Below are 8476 nucleotides of genomic sequence, written 5' to 3'. Positions count from 1 at the left end.
ATTTTTTATTTATATATAATAGTGATAAATATTTTTTATTTACATATTATAGTGATTTTATTTTTTATTTATATATTATAGTGATTTTATTTTTTATTTTTATATTATCATGATTTTATTTTTTATTTATATATTATAGTGATTTTTTATTATTTTTATATTATAATGATTTGTTTATTTATATTTAATAGTGATAAATATTATAGTGATTTTATTTTTTATTTATATATTATAGTGATAAATATTTTTTATTTATATATTATAGTGATTTTATTTTTTATTTATATATTATAGTAATTTTATTTTTTACTTATATATTATAGTGATAAATATTTTTTATTTATATATTATAGTGATTTTTTATTATTTATATATTATAATGATTTTTTTATTTATATTTAATAGTGATTATTTATATATTATAATGATTTTTTATAGTGATTTTATTTTTTATTTATATATTATAGTGATTTTATTTTTTATTTATATATTATAGTGATTTTATTTTTTATTTATATATTATAATGATTTTATTTTTTTATTTATATTTAATAGTGATAAATATTATAGTGATTTTATTTTTTATTTATATATAATAGTGATAAGTATTATAGAATGTTTGTGAATAGTTATGAGTAGAGATTGAAGTGAGTTTGTGGGTCCCATTGAGAGTATTTTAAGTTGTTTGGTATGTGAAGTATTTTCAAAAGTACGAAAATACTTGGAAAGTGTTGAGGATACTTCGTCACCCAAACACAGCTTGAATCTCGAGAAATCAGCAATTTTCTTCAGCAAAAACACAGCATTGGAGACAAAACAGGTTATTATCTCAGCTACCAAGATGGTGGAAGCTAAAGTTTTTGAGAAGTATCTTGGCTTACCCTCATGTGTTGGAAGGAACAAGTTAGCATCTTTCAGACCAGTATTGGACTCTATAAGGAATCGTATGCAAAACTGGAAAGTTAAATTCATTTCAAATGCTGGAAAAGAAGTGTTACTAAAGTCAATAGTCCAAGCAATACCTACTTACTGCATGAGCATTTTCAAATTGCCAAAAACTATTCTTAATGCTATGAACAAACTTATGCAAAAGTTTTGGTGGGGCAGTCGAGATAACAAAATCAAGACTCAGTGGTTGCCTTGGAAATTACTTGGAAAGAATAAGGCTGAAGGTGGACTAGGATACCAAGACTTTGAACATTTGAACTTGGCTCTACTGGCCAAGCAGGGGTGGAGACTAACACAACAGCCACAATCTCTAGCAGCCAAGGTGATGAAAGCCAAATACTACTTCAGGTCAGAATTTCTCAAAGCAAAACTGGGCAGCAATGCTTCCTTTCTGTGGAGGAGCTTTTTGGAAGCTAGGAAAGTTTTAGAGGAAGGATTAATATGGAGAATTGGAAATGGGGAAGGAGTTAGCATATGGAGAGACAAATGGATCCCTCAACCAACCACATTCAAAGTGCAGACCCCATTAGACCAGAGGCATGCATGCTGGAGAGTCAGTAACTTGATTGATGAGCATTCCAAAACATGGAACATGTCGACTTTGAGGAGTCTATTCACAGAAGAAGACATCAGTAACATAAACAGAATACCCATTAGTTGGTGTGGCAACCCTGATAAACTTATTTGGAGGTGCTCCAAAGATGGCAAATTCACTGTAAAGAGCGCTTATCATTTGTTAAGTACAATGGAGCAGCACCAAAAGGGACAAAGCTCGGCTCAACCCAAACAGAAGGAAGTGTGGTCTAAAATATGGCAGTTAAAAACCTCAAGTGCTGTCAGGATGTTTCTATGGAGAGCTATCCACGAGTCTCTACCTACAAACCTCAATCTTAATAAGAGGAAAATCAAGGAAGACCCCTTATGCCCCATCTGTAGACAGGAGACAGAGTCTGTTATGCATGCATTATGGTCTTGTTCTGCAACAATGGATATATGGTCTGTCAGCACTAGAGGAATTCAGAAAATGAAGGTTGGGTTCAAATCCTTCAAAGAGGTAGTGGAACATGTAATAGCAATACTCAATGAAGAGGATGTAGAGCTGTTTGCTTGTACAGCTTATTACATGTGGAGGAGAAGAAATGTCTTTTTGTTTGAAGGAAAGTTTGAGAACCCATCTCGGATAGTCCAAGCTGCTCTTCAGTCGACCAAAGACTTCAAAGAAGCCAATGACAGGGTGAAGGTGGACTTGACCATTGGAAGACCTACTGGATTAACTACTTGGAGACCTCCACCACTCAACATTTACAAAGCAAATTGGGATGCCTCAGTCGACCGAGTACACAGCAGAATGGGGGTGGGAGTGGTGATCAGAAACTGGGAAGGAAGGGTAACAGCAACCCTGAGATCATCAAGGTGCATTTTTCCTGATGCCAAACTTGCAGAAGCGATGGCTGCACTAAGAGCAATTCTCCTTTGTAAACAGATAGGCACCTCACGAGTAATGTTAGAAGGTGATGCTCTCAACGTGGTCAAAGATATCAACTCAGAGGCAAAGGACTGGAGCTCAGTAGGATTGATTATACAAGACATCAAGGCTGAACTTCAGAATTTGGAGTATGGTTCGGTTGATTACATATCTAGAAACTCAAATTGTATTGCTCATTGTTTAGCTAAGGATGCACTAAAACTCTCTCAGGAGAGCATAACAATGGAGGGAATCCCTCTTTGTATCCAACATTTGCTAAATTAATGATGAAAGCTTGAATATTCAAAAAAAAAAAAATACGAAAACAAAAACTACAATCAATAGGATCAACAACTCTGAGGACTAAGGTCCGTCATTCACAATCGAATCCTTGGGCGAGGAAAGTTATGGTACTTCTCCCTCTTCTTCTGTTACTAATTGTTGCGAAAGGTAGTACATCGCGTTATCTTTGAGGTCTTAATACATATTTGTCCTCATCTCGTGTAACTTGTGTGTTATCGTAGCTTCGTCATATTCCATATGTTGATCCTCTTCGTGAAAACAAAAGCGATCGGATGAAGACATCAAAGAATCAAATATTTCAGACGTTGTTTGCTCCACTGCTTGACTCTGCACCATCCCTAATGCCTAACATGTGAAATCTAGTGGTATCTCTCCAAACAAGGGCATCAAATGGTGGTTGACACTCCTCGTGTGGTAACACTCTTCGTAAGAATAGGTTCCCTTGCTTTCCTACATCCATCACATGTGTTCGATGGTACTCAAACTTGTCCATATGTTGCCAGTAGACGCAATCATACAATCCCGCCTATCTTGTCTAGCCCTTCATCTACGTTCTTGCAATCTCTAATTCTCTCAACTAACAACACAAACTTATGTGTTGTAGCCCTAGTCCATGCCATGTTCTGCTACAAAGAGCACATTCATAAAATAAAATAAAATAAAAATAAATAAATAGAAAGACCAGAAAAAATCCAACTATGGGATTAAATTCAAAACAAATGCCTTTATTGCTTTGTCAAACAAGTACAAACAAATGAGTCGAAGCGGGTGTTAGTTGGAGTCAGAGCCACCAGAAGTTTTGCCCACCAGTATTGAATCTTCTCTTTCCCAGGTGGATTCCTAGAAATCTAGATCTTGCAAAAGTACCTCGACCAATGGTATTTTTGAGTTTGTCAATTATTTGTCCCTCCAGATGATAATCTACACTGGCCATTCCTTACATGACAGATTGGGATGTAAGTGAACATGACTTGGATCGACTATAACTTGTTGTCAGTCTCCAAAACTTCTTTTCAATGAGGAAACATGAAATACATCATGTATCCCTTGAAGTTTCATGGGAAGATTTAGTTGTTAAGCTACTAATCCGATCATTTCCACAATTTCAAAAGGTCATACACACCATTTTTTTTTTAAAAAAAAAAAAAAGAGCAGGAAGTCACATGTCCAATAGTGACCCCTCCCAAAGTTTATTAATAAAGCCATCACTTATGGCGGAGGAATACCGTGGTTACAAGAAAGGACCATGGAAAAACAGGCCCAAAACAAAACCCACCATAACCCAAAAAACAAGGCTTACAAAATAACCCCAACTTTTACAAACTAACATCTCAAAGAAGGAAAACCCAAAGAATCCAAACGGATCAGGCCTCTAAGAACCCGAGGCAAATTATAACTACTCGAAAAATCCCACTCAGATCCTAAGGCCCCTGCCTTTGCTAACCAATCTGCCACCCTATTACCTTCACGAAAAACATGCTAAAACCGACAATGAACCGTGCAAGCTAACTCCACAATTTCCTCCCAAAAATCCTCAAGATACCATACTCCACATCTCCCTCTACTCCACCAAGAAATAACTATCATAGAATCCATTTCAACTATCACATTTGAGATATTCAGCGTTTTGCATCTTCTCAACCCATAAAGGAGAGCCATAAGCTCCGCCTTATTATTAGAACCAAACCCAATATAAGAAGCATAAGCCTGAACCATCCCACCAGAAGCATCCCGAATAACCCCACCAATACCACAAGAGCCTGGATTACCCATACTACTACCATCCGTATTCAATTTAAACCACCCCAGTGGCGGTTTATCCCACCTCACCACTTTACAACTTGGAACTTTCGGAACCACCGGAACTATCCGCAAATCTTCCAGAATCATACCATCTCGACGAGACAGATTTTTATTTTGCTTAGCCGCCTGTGAGATGGACCCTAACCACACACATATAGAATGAACAACAGAATTATGCGATTCCAAAAAACCTTCCATTCGAGCAAGACACCTCCTTCTCCATAGGCGCCAAGTAATAATAATAGGAATAATGCCAACAATAAAGCCCACCTGTGAGGAAGAGCTAGCCCTCCTAAACCAAATCTCAACATTCTGTTTCCAAGTTCTACCAAGAGGTATTCCAATAAGATTTCCAAAAAAAGACCACACTCTGAATGGAAATTCTCCCTCAAAAAACACATGATTAATATCTTCAATATGACCATGATTACAGCAATTACATTTAGATACCAAAGGAATACCAATACGGCGTAGTCTGTCATCCACACTCAAGGCCATAAACCATGTCCTCCAAAAATGGATAGACATTTTTAAAGGAAGGTTCTTATGCCAAATCCATGCATGCCAAACCATAGAATTACCTCTAATACGAATACAATTCCATGCATATTTTGTAGAGAAAATACCTGTATCCGTAGGAGTCCAAACTAGAACATCCTTTCCATTCTTTAGTCCAGCTAAATCCGTTATTATCTCATCCACCTTATCATGCCCTACTAACTCCTCCAATAACTCCACATCCCAACTATTCGACAACCTACAATCTTTAACTTTCAAAAAAGGGGAACCCATAATATTCATTTCATTAATCAATGGACCATTATCCCTCCATTTGTCATACCAGAAAAAAAGATCACCCTCTCTAATTTTCCATTTTGAATTATTTAACAACAACGGAATACAATTCGCAACCATTCTCCAAAATCGAGATCCTTTATTATTTTCTATAAGATACCATGGCCGGGTTCCAACATATTTGGTTTTGAAAAAATTTGCCCATAAAGAATTTCCTTGAAGAAGATTCCAAGCGAAGCGCATATGCAAGGCTTTCTGAACATCCTTAAGGCTTCGTAACCCAATTCCTCCTTCTTCCATCGGCTTACACATCTTATTCCAAGCCAACCATTTCTTTTTATTCCGTCCATCAGCTTCTTCCCAAAAGAAAGAACTCATCAATCTATGGATCTTGGCAATAGTAACTTGAGGTACCTGTAAAACAGCAAGTAGATGGATATTCATACTAGATAAGACATGCCTCAAAAGAACAAGTTTTCCTCCCGAAGAAAGAAGCCTCATCTTCCATCCACTAATCTTTTGCCTCACTTTATTCACCATTTCTTCTAAATGAGCCTGTTTCAAACGCCCTCGAATTATTGGCACACCTGGATATTTGAAAGGGAAGATTCCTTCCATAAAACCCGTCTACCTTAAAATCCATTGCTTACGCCGGTTTGGAATTTTATTAGAACAATACAAAGCAGATTTCTGAACATTAATAGTTTGTCCTGACCACCTCTCATATTGAATCAAAATTTTTTGAAGAACCTGCACCGATCTTTGACTACCATTAGAAAAAACCATAACATCATCAGCATACATCAAATGAGATATAATAGGAGTACCTCGGGCCTGAGAGAATAGTCCAAACTGATTCTCTTGCACACTCCTATGAATCAAACGGGAAAGGACCTCTTGTTGGATGATAAACAAATAAGGAGATAGAGGATCACCTTGACGGAGCCCACGACCACCCGGGAAAAAACCCTTAACCGTTCCATTCATCATGACTGAATACCAAGGGCTAGAGATACATGAATAAATCAACTCACAAAATTGAGAAGAGAAACCAAACCTTTTCAAAACCATTATCAAGAATCCCCAATCCACCCGATTATAAGCTTTCGCCATATCAACTTTTAACAAGATATTCCCCCCATGTATTTTTTTATTTATAGACTGCACCAACTCTTGAGTGAGACTAATGTTCTCAAAAATACTCCTTCCAGGAATAAAGGCTCCTTGCTCCAAAGAAATCAAGCGAGGTAAAATACCAGATAAACGAGAAACAATAATCTTGGAACAAATTTTATAAAAAACAGAACAAAGACTAATAGGACGGAACTTATCAAAACCTGTGGGTGACTCCATCTTTGGTATAAGAACCAAATATGAGGCCGTGAAGAATCTTGAAAGATCCTTGATCATAAAGAATTCCACTACTGCCTTCCAAACATCAACCTTAACCACTTCCCAACAATTTTTATAAAAACCCGCTCCAAACCCATCAGGACCCGGAGTGCTTTGATTTGGGATGGAATAAACTACCTCAAACACTTCCTCTAAAGTAGGCGGCCTAATCAAAGAATCATTTTCCTCCTCTAGTATGACCGGCTCAATAAGGCCTTCCAATCTAGCTTGCTCTATGGGCGGTTCTCCTCGAAGTGCATCTTGAAAAAATTCCACCGCCCCTTGATGAATACTCTCCGGGCTCTCATAAGTTATTCCATTCGATCTCATCTCCAGCACTCTCTTCCTTCTTTTATTGATAAGACAAGCATGAAAAAATTTTGAATTACTATCTCCCTCCAACTTCCATTTAAGCTTAGCCAATTGAGCCAATCTCATCTCTTCCCGATACCTCCAACCAGCTAGATTAGAGACTGCCTCATGTAGCTCTCTGTCCAAATTAACCTCCCAATTTGATTGAAGCTGAAGCTCAATCTCCTCAATCTGTTTTTCAAGGGCATCAATACGCCCTATAGTGTGATCAAATACTCTTTTATTCCATTCCCGAAGCACCACCTTAGTATGTTTTAATTTCTTACTTAAACACAGGAGCGGAGAACCTACCATCTGTAAATTCCAAGCAGTTCTAACACAATCCAGGAAACCAGGATGATCCACCCACATTTGTTGAAACCGAAATGGAAATGGCCCAAAGGAGAAAGGATCTTTCTTGAACTCAATGAACATGGGGGCATGGTCTGAAGTAGATCTAGGCAAGTAAGAACAAATAATATTAGGGAACAAATTACTGAAAGAATTATCCATTAGAGCACGATCAAGCCGAGCCCATGAACGGGCCAATCCTGACTGCCCATTACACTGTGAGAAACAACTCCCTTTCGTAGCCATTTCCATAAGACCCCTTTGATGAATCCAATCATTAAAATCATCCATAGCCACAATTGGCCGAGGTCTTCCTCTTCTCCTTTCCGAATCATTCCTAATAATATTAAAATCCCCCACAAAAAGACAAGGATCTACACCCACATGATTACTACTGAGCTCTTGCCATAGATAGCGCCTCTCCACCCAGGAACATTTAGCATAAATCACATGAATCAAAATTTTATCCGCACCATTCTCTACAACAACGGAAATAAATTGCATACCCAACTTATCAACTTGCACCTTATAAATACTATCCCACAAAAGCCATATTTTTCCCCCTTCCACCTCATTAGAAATAACCATATCAAAATTTAGACTTCTAGCCAATTTACGGGCACCCTATAAATTTTGAAACGGTTCTAAAAGTGCAACAATTTTCAGTTTATATCTTCCCACCAATGTCTTTAGTCTGGTTCTAGATGTTCCCACCCCTCTAATATTCCATACCAAGATCGAATCAATCATTAAGCAATGTTATTTCGGGCAAGAACCCGAGAAGAACTACGCATTTTAATAAACTTTTTTTTATTATACCTCTTTTTACCATCATTCAACTCAGATTCAGTAAAGTAGTCTTTAGTTTGTGAAAAAACCTCTAGATGCTGTTCCGGTTCTGGTTCTGAAGAACAGTTCTCTTCCATCATTATTTCTTCATCAATTTCTTCATCAACGCCCTCATCTATTTCCTCTTCCACCACTGGTTGCGTCTGCTCCATAATCGAACCATTAGTTTCTGCACGCAAACTCTGATTTACGTCCATATTAGACACCACATAACCCGCA

The sequence above is a fragment of the Juglans regia genome, chromosome 14 (assembly GCF_001411555.2).
Source record: "Juglans regia cultivar Chandler chromosome 14, Walnut 2.0, whole genome shotgun sequence".
Classification (NCBI taxonomy): Eukaryota; Viridiplantae; Streptophyta; class Magnoliopsida; order Fagales; family Juglandaceae; genus Juglans; species Juglans regia.
Note: the sequence above shows the minus strand (reverse complement) of the source record.